The sequence below is a fragment of the Lissotriton helveticus genome, chromosome 4_1 (assembly GCF_964261635.1).
Source record: "Lissotriton helveticus chromosome 4_1, aLisHel1.1, whole genome shotgun sequence".
NCBI lineage: Eukaryota > Metazoa > Chordata > Amphibia > Caudata > Salamandridae > Lissotriton > Lissotriton helveticus.
In genome coordinates this window covers 858,694,711-858,713,931 of record NC_136063.1, presented here as the reverse complement: position 1 = coordinate 858,713,931, position 19,221 = coordinate 858,694,711, and positions in this window count along the sequence as shown.

The window sequence follows — 19,221 nt, the reverse complement described above, 5'->3', positions numbered from 1 at the left end:
AAGCACTATGCGTTGTAATGGACTGCGTTGTAATACTTACGTTGTAAAGGCATGCAATGTAAATGCATGCGTTGTAATGTCATACATCCCTTTATGTTCCCTGCTATATGTCATGTTTGATTGACTGAGTATTGTTTAGGGGTGGGTGAAAATATCATGGAATTAAATTTTGCTGAATTCCACAGAGTTACATAAAAACTCAGTGAAGTTCTGCTAATGGACGGAAATAGGCATGTTGCACTCCTTGCACTATGATTTAGCACCAGGAGTGCGTTCCGCATAGTGTGCCGGAGGATGCAGCTACTTGAATTGATTTTGCTCTTGCTCGAGTGGCAGCTCTCTGACTGCGAGTAGTTGCAACCGCTTACATCACATACATTTCAATAAATGTCCTCCTAGCAACCGGAATTTGCACTAGGGGATGTCAATTCTCACACTCCAACTTACTGTTCTCGAGCCACACATGAGAAAAAAGTCTGCAATGCAGCGATTGGCAGAATTTGGCTGGAGCTCAGCATTACAAGATTAATGTGGAGTCATCAAAATTCCGCAAATTCCGACTGGCAGAACAGAATATTTTGCCCACCCCTAGTAACATGTAAATCAACCTCCTTCAAGAGCTAAAGGGCTGAGCTAAACAAGACCTGGTGCAGGGCAATGCCATTAAATCACTTACTATCATAAAGGGCAAAGAGGACTGGTTTGGAAGGATCCACATAATAGGAGCAGACATAACTTTGAAACTTTATAACAGATGTAGTAGAACTGGATCAGAGCAAGAAGGGCGAGATCTCGAGCCAATGCAATATCAGAAATAGCCTCTGCACTATATATGAGGTTTTGAGGTAAAATTCACAAGAGTAGAGATATCCGTGAGGCCATTGACACCCATGGAACAAATTTGCTCAATGAACAGGTAGCTGAGATGGCCCTCGCATTATCCAGGGAAATGAACATGCCTATGTTGTTGGACAAAGATTTGGAGACATTTCAATATCTTGATGCATCACATAACTGCTGCAAGGGTAACTGTCAGGGTTTTGCAAATCGCATCCACCTATGTTCCCAAATCTGGGAATTGTGCGAGGACCATAGTGAAGCCCTGTCGGATTAATTTTTGGTACCCGTGCATTACTAAATAGGTTCCTTTCAGTACTATGTAAATAGGTTCAGGTAATAGTGAGTGTTCTGTCCCTCCCAAGATGGCCGCCGCTGTGGCCATAGAAGCAACCTGGAAGTTAGTACGTGAGGGCTAGTAGATATGCGCCTCGCGCTGCTTTCAAACTGCGCACTTCAACTGTTCGGGTTTCTGAGGTAGCAGCTAGTGTTCGAAGCTCCATGTCTACATTCACGACAGGAGTTATCAGAGATAGTTTAGTAATCCCTTTGAGTCCGCTCGATGTGGCTACTCGCCGAGAGAGTGGAATATCCTTGAAAGTCACTTTTAAGTTTAGTAGTCAATAGTTGTTATTAGTCCCTGAAGGAAGGATCTTCCGTCGGCTGCAGTGACTGAGTCTACGGTCCTCTTCATCCGCTGTCGTCGTGGGAGCCAGTTTCGTTTCGCTGAAGTTCGACAGGATATCTCTGCGGAAGGTTCCACGGACTCCATTGACTTCTCGCGGAGAGTTGTGAGAGGAACAGTAAGCCAGCGGCTTTTCCCTCCCCCTCTTGCCAGCAAACAAGATACTGAGTAACTATTGCCTTCTTGCGCTTTTCCTGTTTTCTCATTCCCCCTTCTCTCCTCCCTTGTACCCTTTTGCGCGCAGAAGACAACTCAGCAGTGAGAATCCTACGAGCCACATGTTTGCATCAAGACTCTAACAGAACCCCAGTTGGGGCTAGTACAGAGAGCTTACAGGCATGAAGCTCCCTGAATGTTACTACACACCCTCATGATGAGTAGCAATACCTTTGGGAACCACTGGTAGGATAAGATTTGATTATTTCATAGAGTGAGAATATTGGTAGGTGGTTGCTGTTGTTTATTCTTTTTCCCCTCATTCTGTGTATTAGGCACCCACAGTGACCAACGCCAAGGTCAAGACTGAGCTACCATATCGGTGAAGGTGCCAGAAGTTCTCAAGGTGTATCTTCTCTGTCCACTTCCCCTTTTCCCTTCTGCTAGTGGATTTGCCCTTGAGGCAAAGACACTGGTGGGAGGGTGATTGGGTCAAGCATCGTACTGCCTCTGCGAAGTAATTGGAGCCTCATGACAGTAACTTAGCACAGACAGATCACAGATGGATAAGAATACCAATTGGCCAATAATGCATCCACAAATAGCAAAGGTACTTTCCTGAAGCAAGGGGCAGGTATTGGGATTCATCACACTGTGACCTACGATGGCCGGGGATGACACAGCTCTGAAGTTGCATCAGCCTAAGCCTGCTGCGCAGCAGTATTCCCATCAGAAGGAACTGCTGGTAGAGGCAAATCGAATGATGGAGAGAAGGTAGGTTTGCTCTGGCTACTGGTGACTGCTTCGCGTAAGATATAAAGGGTTGAGGAGAGGTAGACTCAGTGGGGCAATACGTTAAGGCAAGGGGCATTGCAATAATGGAAAAGAAAAGGTGGCAGCCACTCCTGGGCGCTGACTGCATTCAATGTGACATGAAGGAACTTGTGAGGGGCAATACCACTTCCCCTCCATTGTTGAGTGTAGTCACCAACCAGGAGTGCCGGCACAACTGTAAATTTGAGGCCCTGGGGTGGAAATGCCGCAAGCTCGTTGGAGCTCAATGAAGATCCACCATCCTGTACTGGGTCATGCAACAGCCTTACAGATTTTTACTTTTTATTGTTTTAACTTTTGCTCTATGCTTTGGCTCTAAGGTAAGATATCTTTTTTATTATTTGCACAATTGATTGCTGACTTGTGCTGCTCATTTTGCTGTTTAACCATTACCCATCCATCTCCCTCTCCTTTTCACTCATAATGTTTTTCTGTAGTTGGGTACGGGATATACTTGTGCATTTTGGTCTGAAGAGTATGTGGGAGTTGGTACATTATTGGGAAGCAATGCAAATTCTCTGGTTATTGCAGCCACAGCATAGCTTATCCAGCATAGGTTTTAGGAATGGTGGGCCCTTTGGCAGAAAGAGAATGTGAGAGGCCCCTCTAATTTTCAAATAATTTGACATCACAGGAAGTACAATTGATTAACACTTTATCTCTGGCATGTTGCTGCGACTTTCCTGATGGGTATATCAGTGAAACAATAAAAAGAGAAATAATAGCCCTTGTGAACAATTGGGTTGTTGGTTGAATGGGATGTTAACCCTGCTCAAGTAACAGCCACAACCCCTGTCAGATTGCACTACAAAAGTCATTAACTTAACCTGTGCTTAACCCTCTGGTAGCTTGGCACAAACACAGTCAGGCTAAACTTAGAATCAGTGTGTAAAGTATTTATGCAGTACACAAACAGTAATAAAGTGAAAAGATAACACTAGAAAATACCACACCAATTTAGAGACCATAGAGTAAATGTTAATACATTATTTTACTCCAAAACAATAAAAATCTAATAAGTAAAACCGGAGTGATGAATGTTTAAACTTTAAGGTAAAAACCAGCACATCAAAGTGCCAACAGCAGATACTGGGTCAAAGTCGAAAAATATGGTTGAATGAAATGGAGCCAGACTCGAGTGGCATGTGGAGCCAGACTCGAATTTTAAAAGTGGATTGGGCCTAGTCAGTGCTTACATTTAGACTTAAAGGAAATGTTGCTAGAAAGTTGCTCGCGAAGGTAAAGTTTAGTGGGGCAAGGCTGCAGGCATTCTCTGAGGAGGAGACATCCTCTTCGGACAGCTGCTGGATGAAGATGTAGTGAAGAATTTCCATGTTTGGACTCTGCGGCTGTCTGAGAAGAATAAACAAAGTCCAACTGCCAACTGAACCCAGTCATGTGAATGAATATTAGGCTGCAGGTACCAAATGGCTAGGGCAGGAAAATGCCAGCTTTCTAAAAGTAGCCTTTTCAAAATAAGGGGCCTGATTCACAGAAATAACTTAAGACAAAATCCTAAACTTTCTCCCATTCTGGTATTCACAGAAGGCACTTACTCATTTTGGTATTCACAGAAGGCACTTACTCATATCGGTATTTACAGAAGTTAGGACTTCTATCTTTAGGACTCCTAAATGCCTTCTGTGAAAACCGAAAGTCTTAAAGTTAGGATATTTGTCAGTTTAGGAGTAGTAAAGTTAGGACTCCTAACTTTAGGACTCCTAAATGCCTTCTGTGAATACCGAAAGTCTTAAAGTTATGATTTTTCTCAGTTAAGGAATCCTAAAGTTAGGAGTCCTAACTTTACTACTTCTAAACTGGCTGGCTGGGTCATGTAAGTGCTATATTGTAAAGCATCTACACATATGTTTTTACTGTGGTGGTGGCCAGCCTCACTAGGCCTTGTGCTTTTCGACGAGTAACTTGTGATATATACATCACAGCAAAACCTCACATATATATGAGAGGAGATCCATGTGTGCGTTATGTCACAACAGTTTCCTCTACAAACGTTAGTTTTCAGAATTGGTTTCTGAGGGGCTACCGTATCAGGTTTTATGCATAAGTACTGGTTGGGATGTGTTTCTTCCATTGGCCAGCATGATAAGTTCTAATGACATCTTATACATAATGACGCATCTTTTACTCGAGAGATTGTGTTTTCTTATACCTGTACCATCATCTCCATTATAAAGTTTTTTGGGGGAATCAGAGTATACTAATTAGCATAGTAACGTGTGATCCTACCAGACATAACTTGTTGTTGTCTTTTTGCAGATTTAGCTTCACGTTTATGGGAATACTTTGTTGTGCAAACGTACTATCTAGAACAGAACTTCAGGTATTTTGCTGTTTCTAAGAAATAAAGAGCATTACTATGGGTCACTGTGGGAGACCACTTTTGTCCTTGGCTCTATGTAATACATCAAGCATGTTTTGGAAAGTACTCTTGTTTCATTTGATAAAGACATTACTTAAGCACTTTTTATACTTTTCTAAAAATGTGTGCCCATCTGCATTGGACCTTTCACACTGTCTTCATTTTCCACTCTTTTGTCGTACTATGGGTGACGCACTAAACCTAGGCCTCCGTTTATAAACTCCCTTTTTCTTTGTTAGTCATTCTTATCTCCTTCTTGTCGTCCAAATTTTCACAACAATGTGAACATCTTTGTATGTACATTTTTACTGCTTGTAAAAGTCAAAGTGACGAAATAGTTGTCAGCTGCCTTTTCTTATGATGTTGTACCATAGAATGGAAGATTTTTTAGAAATTTGAAGAATAAAATCAACTTTCACTTACCCTTACATCTGGAAACTTCATTGACGTTATGAACTACTTATACTGGACTCTTACATATGCTTCGGTACTCTTTGTTTACAAATTGATGCCAATGCCATCAACACCGGAGGAGACTGTGCAGCCTACAATGCTATCCAACTCCGAGCAGAATCTACCACACCCTTGACTAGAATTGCATCTGGCTCCAACTGGTGCTCAGCCTTTGGGCAGCCCTTTGGATTCTGATACTCTGCCATTACCACAGAAAGGGACTGGACTTTACATATTCTTTTTGGTACTGACTTAGACAATGATAACTATGATGAGGGGACAACTGTGCTTTAGAGTGTGATGTAGAAAACTAATGAAGAAGGTAAGGATGTCAGTGGGCTGAATACTTCCCAATATATGGTTTTGTTTACCCCCTTCTGTCCTGTTACTGAGAAAAGCAACTCTTTCGCTGTCATAATGCAAATTGTAACAGAGGTTCTAGATCTACAACTACCCACTATGGAAGTAAAGATTAATGTCTGGACAGAAGTAATTCAACCTGTTTTAGCCTCCCACAGAGCCACTATTACCATTTAATGATGCCCTCATGGATATGCTGCTGCAATCCGCGGTGTTTGCTGACACTCTTTAAAAAAAAAAAAAAAAAAAACGGTACGATGTCTGCAAAGTTCTTGGGCCGCCAATGAAAGCTTGCCAGATCCCACTCTGTAGGACATACTGCAAGCGATTACCACCACTAGAGAAGCCTTGGAACTTAAAATAGATGCCATTGGCACAGAGTAACCAACACTGAACAGGAGTTGTCAGAAATATCTCCGATCGTGCCCTCGATACAGATGCGCCTACGAGATATGGAAACTAAAATGCGGACACTGGAGAGTCTGGCAGAAGATGAACGTGACCGGTGCTCTTGATAGAACTTTAACGATGCCCCCTGGGGGGAAACTATAACTGTCTGTTCATACCGCTGTGCCTGAGCAACCTTGGTCGATGCCCGGTGGAGCTGTCCTATGCAGCTATAAAGGAGTTTGGCACTGGTTCACCCCTCGACCGTCACCCACCCAGCCGAACATTGTACATTTTTTTCCTCGACTCCCCGTTGCGTCTTCCACCTGCATTCCTTACCCTTGTTCCACCTGCATTCATTGCCCCTGTTTCCCATTCCCCCTCTACCTTTCACTCCCCTTAAGACCTGTGTACCCGCTAATAACTCATATTATTGTGTAATCTCATGTTTTTATCCTTTGTCTATACATGGCTATGTAATTATGTAACCTGTAACTCGCTAATCCTCATGTAAAGCGTTCTGATACTTCCAGGTCTAGTCAGCGCTATATAAAACTTTGCATATATGCTGTTTAAGGCACTTGGTCAAAACTGTGCCTCAGGACCACCAGTTAGCAGGCAGGATCTACATCGCCATCACCCTATACCAGGCAACCCACCCTTTCTCACTCAACACCCAACGCCAGAGAGTTTAGTAGTGCTGTCATCCACCAGCAAAGTTAATCCGAATGGTTTCTTACTACTCCTAATCGCGAATCCAAACACATCTAGACATTTGGGAAACAGAGTTTTTCATCCACCAATGTAGTTCTCAGACCTGTGAATGCCAGCTATCTTCTGGGTTTCTACTGTCACGCCCTTTGGGATTGTATGACACAAGTTTTAAAGGCTGTTCTGGACGACCTTCAGGCATCCCTTAAGCAGGCTATTCAGGGTGGTTGTGATGCAGCAAAACATGTCATTCACTCTGGATTGGACAGGACCAACTGCTTGGGGCAAGCAGTGGGTTCTAATGTGACCCTTCTAAGGCACGCCTAAATGAGGCCTATGGGCTTCTCCAGGATGTCCAGGCATCCTTAATGGACCTTACTATTTGACTCTGAACATTTTGGCAAAAAAACGGATTCAGCATTGGAACATTCCAAGGAGTGAAGAGCCGCAGCATTTTCCATGGACCATTCGGCTCCCACAAGACAACTCAATTCTACTAGCAATTTGGGCCTCTCTATGACTACAGTAGAGTTTTTCCATTTTGCCAACACCAGACTCCTCCAGCCCAGAAGGCCTTTTTGCCCTTTTGTGGTTTGTAGCAAACGACCAGCAGAGGTCAGAAAAATACCAGAATCACTTTAGCATTCTCTAGATTCCAGTCCACTGACTTCGTCTTCCAACCCGCAGACAATAATATTTTTTTCAAATCTTGTATTTTCAGTGATATGACCACCGAAGATCCTGATTTTATATTAAAAACAAAGCTTTAGACTATACTATTTCCTGCTGAAATGGCAATGTTTCTCTCCATATGTTCCCATACCTGGCGTGTCACACAGTTTGGTGCTTACTTTCCCTCCATGTTAAAGAACAGTAGATGTTTCAGCACCCAGGCTAATGTGCTGCATAGCTAAATACATAGAAGGTCCCAAAGGCGAGACCGATTGCTTTGCAAATGCTTGTTTTACGGTCGCTATCGGTAACTCGTGAAACAAATATTGACTTGAGCAGCGCTCTTTTTACTCGTGCACCCCCGTAAGCAGCTGTTCTTTGTCCCCCTTCTGCCAGACCAGCTTGGCGGATGTCACTCAGAAGCTATAGCTGTCTGGAGTAGAATCAGTCGCCATTCCGTGTTTGCATTTGAATTTAGGTCTGTCACAACTGATAAAGAGTGATAAATGTGACATTCCTTCGTCTAAAGATCATTAAATGTCAGCGCGAGCACTGGCAGCAAGATGGCTGGCAGAAAGTCAATGATGCCGGGGCTGTATGAAGTGCGAAGAGCGGAGATGGATTTGCGACAGCGGGGAGTCCTAAAGGCTGCAAGGAATCAATCACCCGTTCATGCGCAGGAAGAAGAGACACACATGTAAGGGGAACTCGGTGTGTGTACACACTCCAAGAGGCAGGCATATCACGGGAAGTCCGAACTATCTGCAAGGATGCGGCACCAATCGGATATAATCATATGCGAAACAACAGGCAATATTTATTTCATTTGGCGTGTCTTTTCAAGTGATAAAATAACGATACTGGAGAAGCAGTGTTATGACGCTTAAATTGTAAATCTTGAAATAAACAAAGTGCATCCGCATGTTTAGCCCAACAAACAATGTTCTGCTACACTGACAGAGTACATTAGGAGCTCCTATTTTTAAACTGAAATCTGAAAGCAGATGTTAAATAAAATTATTTGGAGCATCCCGTCAGCAAAAAAAATCCTAAACTGTCAGATCAGGTAATTATTTCTGCACTTCTCTCTTTAGCTCTTAAAATGAGAACCCAAAAATAATGTTAAATATTTTTTTCTTTTTGGGGCAGCTGAATTAATAAACTATATTACACGATTATACTTAGTGAAGTGTATGTACGTCTGGGGAGAATGAACATACGTGGAAGAAAGAGCATGCTGTCAGCAGGAAGTGAATTTTGGGAGATTGGAGTGTAGCAAATGTTATGGGGTGCCTGTTGCCTGGAAGGGAAAACACCGCACTGGAGCCCAACAATAAGAACGGAAATAGGTCATACAAGAACTGAGGAATATCTCCAAGCAAACGAACAGGAAGAAGAAACATGTACATTTCAGAAAGAACATTTAAAAAACAAGAACCAAGACACGAGTAAATACGTTCTAGATAATATGTATGTGTTGTGGGCACTTATCTGTTACTAAAGAGATGAAGATGAGACTTGTAAGCATCGCTTATGGAGGAAGAGTGCATAATGAAATCTGAATATAAGGCATTATGTCTCAGAATTCCCTACCACTCTCGAATATCGGTGAAAAAGTCCGTAACTCTGATGTAACCCCTTGGCTGCTAAGCCTCTCCCCTTTGAACACTAAGCTAGTTTTTGCTGTTTGGGGTACTTCACGCTAACACCTCCATAACTTTTTCCCACATAAGGTATCCATGACAAATACTCGTCCTTTTTCCAACATCCTAGGGATTGCAAGAGTATCAGGAAATTGTGAATTCTCCTGGAGTGGATTAATAAAATAGGGGGTATTTTTTGTGGAAAATTAGAAAAACGTACTGTGCAAGAAAGCATGTGTTTTTTCTCTCTAAAAATGTCATCAACAAATGGTTAGCTATGCCTGGACCACCATCTTTCCAGCGTTCACGACCAAGCACAGTTTTATCCCAAAACTTTTTTTATCTCAGTTTTTTCATTTTTCTGAGATGTAGTACATTTTTCCTATTTTTTGTGGTTCTAACATATTTGCAGTTTATAGTAGAAACATGCATAAAGTCATGGGTGATCTCAGAAAGCTATACTTTTTCCAAAAGTAGACAACACTATGGATCCATCAATAAGTCTTTTGTATAAATCTTTCTAGGTTTTCCCCCAAAAACTACCTCTTGAAAAAAAATGAAATTTAGCAGGAAAAAAGAATCATGTGTGACTACATTTTTATCTGTAACTTCTTGTCATGATGGTCGATTTACAAAAGCATTACTGTTGTATCTGTTAGACCGTTCTGAGTGTGGAAAAAGGGTTTGTAGGTTCTCCAAGAACCAGAGGTACCAAGAGACAACTGAACTGCACATTACAGTAATTTTTTATTGTGTACCAAATATACAGCAATTCGTATGTCAAAATAAAAGTAAGTAAACATGGGTATGAAGAAACCATATGTATTTCAGAAATGTACATAAGATACTGAATTTAGGAACACCTGTTATTTGTACACCTTTGAATTGGAGATTACCCGAAATATCAAGTGACATCACAAGTGTAGAGAAATATAATTGGCAATAACACGTGCTCTACTATTCTGTGTACCCACATGTCTCCCAATAAAAACAATACCGCACTTGTGTGGATGGACCATGAGCCTACTGCATAAAACACCCTAAAATGAGACCTGAAGACATAATATTTCACAGAGCAGAGTCCTTGATGTTTTTTGCAATACAGGTAGCCATGGAGGTTGAGCCGTAGCTCAGCCACTGCCCAAGGAAATACAACAAACCAGTACATTTATGAAAACTAGACATTGGGAGAGTCCATGTTTTCAAGACTTGTGTGGGTCTCACCAGGTTTTCTAACCCAGAAGTCCTTACACATCGCAAACTTTGGTTAAAAAACACACATTTTCCTCACATTTCTGTCGAAGAAAAGTCTCAAATCTGTGGTGATTCACAAATTACCTACCACCCAGTGTTCCCCCATTCCTTCCCAAAAAATGGTACCTCACTTGTGTGGTTGGGAGCTCAAGCTCCAGAGACAGAAATTGCAGAAAACACAATATAGATACTTCAACATTTTCCACCGAAAACTGGCCCTTTTTTGTAATTTGGGTAACTGAGTATTTTGGGCCCTAGGTAAGCAAGCGCCTAAGGAATCCTACAGCATATCTGAATACTTGACACCTGGGGGAGACCAGGTTGGTGTGACATGAGTGACTCTCACCAGATTTTGCTACCCATAAGGCAGTAGCGGCTCGTGGAGTGCTGCGGGCGGTGAGGCGGGGCTGAGAGGAGCAGGGTGGGGTGTAGTAAACTACGGAATACGGCAGACTGGAAGTAAGTAAACATATAAATAAATAAAACAAATTTTGTAATGTGCGCAGCATCGCATTTGGCAATGCAGCGCGCGCAATGAAATTCATTTTATTTATTTATTTGTTTACTTACCTCTGTTCGGCCATATGCTGTATTTTACTACCCCCCACCCTGCTCCTCCCCCACCCCGCCCCACCTCCCCACAGCACTCCCTTCACGAGCCGCTACTGCCATAAGGCCTTGCAACACTCAAACTTTGGTTAAATAACACACATATCCTCACATTTCTGTCAGGGAAAACTGTAAAATCAGTGAGGATTGTGTGCCTTATGTGGAAAACATGATAGTTTCTTACCCGTAATGCCCTGCAAGCCTCAAACTTTGCAGAAAATTGCTCATTTTCCTTGCATTTCTGTGATGTAACCTTCTGCAATCTTCAAGGTTCCACAAAATAATGATCGCCCCGTAGTCACCCCCTTGTCCAGATAAAATTGCTACCTCACTTGTGTGGCCAGGCCTAGTGCTCATGACAGGAATGGATAAACAAAAGGGTCAATGGGAGTCCCCTTGCGAAGGCAACAAAAGGCAGGCAAGGCAACCTGCACTATGTTATGGGCAACGCAGCCTTCAGCATTGTACGACAATAAATTGGGATTTTTGCAGATGTGCCCCTTACGTTTTGCCTCCATTTGGACTACCAAATGCTAGTTTTTCACTCTGACAGTCCACTGAAGCCTGCTAACCAGGCCCCAGTGCCTATGCTCTCTCCTTAAAACTCTTTTGTTTCAATTGGCAATCCCAATTTACCCCCTTATAGGTTCCTAATATATGGTAACAGGGCATGGTTGGTAAAGAGGTCCCTAGGGCTTTCAGCACTGTTTGTGCCACCCCGAGCGACCCAAATAAACTACTGACTGCAGGCCTCCCATTGCAGACTGCAGGAGCATTGTAAATTGCACAAACTCGACTTTATTCTCACCATGTATGGCAAAGTCAATGCACTATCTTCGATATATGCCAGTCTCCCCCAAGGAAGGTACCCTAAAGCACAGGAGTAAGGGTGCCTTATACCAATGCTGTGGACATGTGAGTGCTAGCTCACATGATCCTATATTGCTCTTTATCATTAAAGGACATTATAAGTGAAAGATGGTCCATTGGATAACATAGGCTGGCACCCGGGCAAACGTGAGGTTGACAGCTCCATTATAATACCACCTAAATATGTCATGTGGGTATCACACAACGTGCCTTCTCAGCCTGACATGAATCTCATGTTGAGGGTGATGTGGCATGCACCAAGGTGCCTATCTTAGGGTTGGCTCACCTGGTTGCCTTAGCTTCTTTGTACTCTCTCTGGCAAGCCTGCACTTCCTACACTTGCTATTGACAAGACAGGAGTCTCACCTCCTTCAGGCAGTGTGATTGCTCCCAGTAGTCAGAAACAAAGGCCTGGGCAGGATGGAGGTCGCACCGTCTCCCTCCCAGACAGAGTAGTGAAGTGACACAACAAGGCGGTGGGCTTCAAAGGCTGCACCACCTCTGATATGCAACAGGCCTGACTCTCAGGGAAGAAAACAGCCCTCCTCCTGCCACAGGCACATTTGCATTTGGGCAGGCAGGAAACTAGATAGGCAAGGAGATGTACACCCCCAGAAAGCCAGCCACACCTCCAGGATCGGCAGCCCGGTCTGTACACTGGAAGAAAGATGCTACTATTTTTTAAAGTGGTAGAATAGAGGGTTCTATGTAGAAAAGGTGACCCACACCATGTATGTAGTCATCTCAGGGGCGGACTAGCTGTGGGGACCAGCTGCCCATTGTCTACTTGCTCTCACACCTCTAACTCCCCTAAATCTAAGATTTAAGCGCTATTCGTGATACTAGAACCTCAGGTCTGAACAACCTGCATCAAAGAGGACAGAAAATGGGACCTGTGTCTGCAAAAACAGGACTTGCACAAAGCAAAAGAGGAATACCCTTTACCTGTGGCAGTGCCCCTGGAACTGCCTGACTGAGACTCGTCCTGAGCTATCTCTCATCTCAGTTCCCCCGACAGAGGGACCCCTGTGGAAGCGGGAAGCATCCTTAGACTCCCCTGGACAAGTGGCACTAGTCCCCTGCAAACTGCAGGTAAAACAATGCTCCAGATTTAAAGAATTGCTAACCATCATGCCCTCTGAGTGATCTCTCAAATCCAGATGGTCTAGTGCATTGTGGGAACTGTAGCCCTGCCTTCCATGAAGGTACAGACAGCTACCGTCTTCTCCGGGACTACGGGACGTCAAAGTGAAATTCTGCTCCACACCTCTGCCATGGCTTGCTGGTCGCTAGCCCGTCAACTGACTGCTTCACTTGACACCTTGAGGGAACTCCATTCGCCCAACATAAGCAACCACTGCGTTTTTGTGTTTTTTCATCTTTTTTCCCTTGCTGCAACGGTTCAGTGGTATGAGCAGCTCTCACCGGCTCCCATTCAGCACCAGGTACAGCCAAGGCAACTCTGAAACCAGGCTCCTTGGGCCAGGTATAATTGAACTGACTGTTGTGGTTTGCTCCTGGGACCCACATCACATTTACCCTGCAACGGACCATGCAACTCGACCTGCAAGTGACTGATTGTCACTAGTGGTTTTTCCCATTGGCAGCAATGATAAAGTTTCATTGCAATTATTCCTAGAGCAAAATGTTAACCCCAAAATATATATGAGAAGTGCTGCACCTTCTCGATAAAATGACCATTAACCAAAATTGTACACATCTTATATTTCTTAGTGCCATAGGTCATGATATATGATTAGGACAACTTTGTCACACGATCTGAGTCCTCCATAAGGAGACAAAATTATTGACCATTTTTAATGTTTATTGGTGTACGGGACATTAAAACAGCATCATGGCATATAAAACATTGATCTCGGGGTTTGGCCAATCATGGGTATGTTCTGCCTCACAGAGATCAGATAAGAATCAAAATTGGTAATATATAAAACAAATAAAATTGGAGCCACAACTCAGCCTTGGTGCACATCCCTTTGCAGATTAAAAGAGTCATTCTAAATGCCATTATTTCCACATCGCACCATAACCAATAAATCAGAGTGTAAAGCTGCCAAAAGTCAACAATATAAATGTCTGCACTGATCTGCAGCAGACAGCTCCATAGTTATAATCTGTTGACATGATCAAACACACTTGTGAGATCCATGAATGCTAAGTGAACCAGTCTAAGTGAATCATCAGAAAATTTATATTTTCTAATGATAAGGTTTAGGTATAGGGATTCTATAGTGCCCACACCTTCACTAATGTCATACTGTATCTTGCTTAAGATCCACTTGTCCCTTATCCAGCTCTGGATCCTGTTATAAAGAACGCTGCCCACCAGTTTCACCCCAGAATTAATCTGTGAGATCAGCCTCTAACAACGAGGCTCAGCTCAGTTTCCTTTTTAAGATATATGGAGAATGACCAAAGTGGTCCAAGATACAGATATACTAGAATTACATTCACTAATAAGTACATTTGTTAGTAAGGATCCCCAAAGATCCTCAATCACTTTATATAAAGTCCAAGGGCACCCCATCCGTATATGGAGCGTTTCCTGCAAGACTTTCGAAAATAGAAGGGCAACCTGATCATAATCAAAAACTAACCCAAAAGTTTCAAAGATAGAGCCAGGAACTACATCGGGTAAATCATTGTGATCGCCTAGTTGAGAAGAATACATGCTGAGAAAATGGGATAACCACTGGTCTTTCCAGACACATGCCCCCAAATTGAGATAGGTTTCATTGCTCATCTTGATGGAATTAACCAGTTGACAAAGCACCTTGAAAATCTTTATGGAGACAGGCCCCCAGAAGAGTTCCCCAAGTGGTACATTTTACTTCAGTCTTCCTTCACTTAATTTCATACTTATTCAGGTCTACACAGGGTGAATAAAACCTTTCCCTTGACTTGGAGGACAGCACCTCATCAAGACATCTATTAGACATGAAACAGGCAGCATCAAACCACTTGCGTGGTTTGGGGATTTGGCCAAAAACCAGCTGCAAAAGATCTTTATAAATTTCAGAATTAATTTGAATAAAATAGGCAACAATATCAGCAGAGGCATGTTCTTTTGAGGGGCATGTATCAAACAAATACAAATGATCTTTTGTCAGCATGAATAAGAATATAGAAGGGCGAGGTAGCTTCCAGACAAGTCTAAGACTATTTTTCTAAGATTTAGGTAGAAGATTATCTAGCTGTCGGGTATGGAAATTGACAACGGGCAGTATAAATTCAGCAGTGAAAGGAATATGGCCCCCACCATCTTTGAAAAGGACAGTACTGGAACCAAGAATCTTATTCGTATCACAGGACACAAATATGTAATCAATGACTGAATGGCACCTACTGCCGAAACAAGTAGGAATAAATTACAGTCATTGATATTATAGTCCAGTGTTTTGACCGAATTTCTTTCCACAATGTAAGTGAGGAGTATTTGACCTTGGGCATAGATGAAGATCAACCACCTCTCTTATTCCTGAAAATTGAATAACAATAACAAATATGTAATATCTGGCATTGTAGGTTTAAACATCACCACATAAAATAAGACTGAATCCATTTTGGATGGACAATTCAAGATGACCAATTGAAGTAAATAAAATTACAGCTGTCCTGGCTTCTGAAGTAATTACGGTAAAATTGTACTAAATAAATAGAAAACCTGTTAGGAATTCGTATCAGAAACTCTGGGATACCAGGGTGCTCTACTGCAATGGGGGATTTCACTTTCCATGGACATCTTAAATGAGGTAGACAAACCTTCCTAGCTCAACCAGTTGGGTAAGGCCGTGCAAAATTAGAAAAGCACAAATAGCCATCAAAAATAGCTCGTTGTTAGCACATTTCTTGTAGTAGATTGATATCAATCTGGTTGACATAGTTCACCCACTCTATTACAGCTAGTTTCGAATTAACTCCTGCAGTGTTCCTGCTAACCAGTCACATGGTTCAGCAGCATATGGATCAGATGCCACGGGAAACACAATGGCGCTATATAGCTGAAGGAACTTATGACTCAAAGATCAACATATAGCACGACTATAACAGCGAGAGCAGGTACAAGAAAATGTAAAAACTGTGTACATTGCATTGGCATTATCACAGAACCAACAATTTCACATCCTCAAACTGGGAAAACCATCACACTTCATGATTTGGCTGATTGCAATTTGATGTTTGTAATTTACTGTATTAAATGTCCCTGCGGTAGAATGTATGTGGGCGAAACTGAGAGAAAGATCAAGGTCAGGATTACGGAGCACAAAAGTCGCATACGCAATAAGAATCCCAAATCAAGTTTGGCGTTACATTGGTCAGATTTCAACCACACAATACCTCCATTGAGATTTTTGGTACTGGAGAAGATAGAATTAAGTCCGGAACATGATAACTCCAAATGGGTATTACAGAGAGAAACATGGTGGATAAAATGTTTAAACGCCATGTTGCCGATCGGTTTAAATGTCAAATTGGATATGACTTGTTTTCTTTAACATTGTCCTTTGATGGGAGCTTTAACCACATCACACATGACCACACACATTAGTGTTCCCCATTTTGGATTTCTTAAATTTTTATGTACAGTTTTCTCCAGGCCATATGAATTCCCACGACCACATCAATTTACACGGGTGGAAGGCAAGTATTATGATAAAGACAAGGGTTTATCAATGAAGACATTGAATTAACTGTTCGAGTATTGTACGCTAAATTTAAGGATTGTGATGACATAATTTCCACATGATCAATGTTTTCTGCACAGTTGCTATTATTGTATTTTTTTATTATTCTTCACTCTGCTCTGATTATGCTCACCTCTCTAGAATCGTATATTTGCCTCGGTAGCTGTGGAGGAAGAATGTTTTGGTCATTGTTCGAGAGTTAGTGTTGATAGAGTGGCGATTGCATTCACTGGCCATTTTTAACCAAGAGTTAGAAATGTCATGACCAGATGTCGGTTTTCCTTTTATTGTTATGACTTAATGTCGGGTATTGTGCGCAATTATCGTTCTTTATGTTTTGAGCATTTTTTCCCGCAAATATTTTCAGGAATCTTCATTAGACAGTAGTAGTAACAACTACAAGATGGTCACCAGACAATTAGAATACGTCTTTTAATACGCGCTATGTGGCTGTCGTCGATTCGGGCTTTGTAATTTGGTTTAAATGAATCCTGGCTTCTGGGTACTTTCACTTCCAGCAGCGTGAACACGGAGACACAGCTGAGATTGCGAGAAGCTTTAGGTAAGGATGGCGGCAGATGACAGGAGATTGTTCATGAGATTAGTGATTGGGTTGGTGATACATGGATTGGATTTGTATTGGGTTACAGAGCGCTGAGAACGTCTGATTTGTAGGAGACCATAGGACGTCATGTCGGGTTTACTGCTGTGATTAGAGATACTTGTCAGTAATCATTATTTTTTGAGGCGTATTCCGAGCACGCATGATTTTTCCGTTTTTTTCGTGTAAAGGATTAATTTCATGTTTTCAGATATCTGTTTCTGGCAAATAAGGAGAAGCGGTCGCGATTGCTTGGAACTTCAGGTAAGCTGGTTTTGGTTTACAGTTTATGATGCTTATTGTGAACAACAGTTGGGGATGGTGATCATGGACATTTTCTGGTTACAGAGTGTTGAGTTTTTGTGACCTGCAGGACATTCAAGAACGGTACGTTGCATGTTTTGCAACGATACAAGGTAGTTGTCAGTTTCCACTTCCAGAGAGACTCTAATTTCAAGCTAGTATTGCCCTGATTTGGTTAATAAAGGATTATTTAATGTTTTCAGGTAGCTGGTTAACAAATATAATTTTGAGGACATAATGCTGCATGTACAATTGGTGTGAAAGTAAGTCATGGTAATTCAGATCTTCAGGCTGTTTTGGCTATATAGTTGACAGTTCACTATCTATTCACTTTCTTTGGTGAAGGGCGCTTTCAACCACTTTTATTGGGTAGCTGGGGAAATCAAAATGTGATCTTTTAGTGTTTGGTCATGAATGTAAAAGGAGACAATGTTTGATGTTCAGGAGATTTAATTCCTCCTTGTATGCTGAACCAGAACACTTATGTTTGATTTTCAGTTCCCCTCACGAAGGGATACGATTGTCCCGAAATGCATTGGGAAAACAACATAAAAGTTTATTTGTTTCTTGTGAATATTATGTATATAATGCGTGTAATGATCATATATCTTTGTTAAATACATGTTAATGACAAGAGGATTAAGGCAAAGCATCCGTAATAAAAGAGAAATGTCTATAGATAATGTGTGTACAGTATGTTTTGAACTTTGGAAGAGAATTGATTTAATGAATTGTTAATTTGAGCATATAGAGCATTTGCACCCCAGGCTGTGCGGGAAAGGGCAGGTGAATGGTTACACTTGCATTCTTTATTTTGACTATTTAGCGCTAAGCTACCTCCACCAAAAGTGTCCGGGGAGCAGGGCGCAGGTCATTGTAGACTCTGTAGCTTACCCTTAGCAGTGTCTTTGAGATGAAGACATACTAACCAGCTTAGAAATGTTGAATAGTGAAGCATCAAGTCTGGAAGCATTGATGGTGGAGGGTTTTCAACTTAGAAGGTCTGGTATCGGCCATTGTCCACTGGCCACTATTCACCCTCTGTTGACATTTGCTTTAATATCAATACACACATAAAGGTCTTGCCATTTTAGATGGAAATTCAACATTGAATAACACAACTAAGGATCTAAGGATAATGTGCATTTAAATATGTAACAGTACAACTGAAGGTCATGTGCACATTATGCTTGGCTTGATTTTCGGTGAGTCAATGTGCCTTTTTTGACCTGGCCAGTGTACCCACTTGCCAGGCCTGACCCTTCCCTTTTCTTACACATAGGACACCCCTATGGTAGGCCCAAGATATACCCCTGGGCAGGGTGCAGTGTATGTGAAAGGTAGGAAATGTACTAGTGTGGGTAACATGTCCGGATAGTGAAATACCGCAATTTCATTTTTCACTATTGAAAGGCTATCTTGCCCTTGGGCCAGAAGAGGAAATGCTGTGTAACATGTTTACCTGCATATCTTATATAGGAGTGAGATAGAAAATTGGAGTCTGGTATCCCTGAACTCAGAATTTAATAACACATCTTTTAGGAAGGATGGTTCTTAAATCCTGTGTTTGAAAATAGCACGTTTAGAAAGTGGCTATTTTCTTGTTCAACCTTTCTGTGTGCCTCTGCCTGTTTATGGATTGACTGTCTGGTTTGAGAGTGACTGGGGCTGGGGTGGCTCCAGGAGTCTGGGTGAGTCAGCACTAGGCTAAATAGGCCGATCTGCATTTGGAGTGGTGGGAGGAGTAGCAGCTGGGCCCGAAT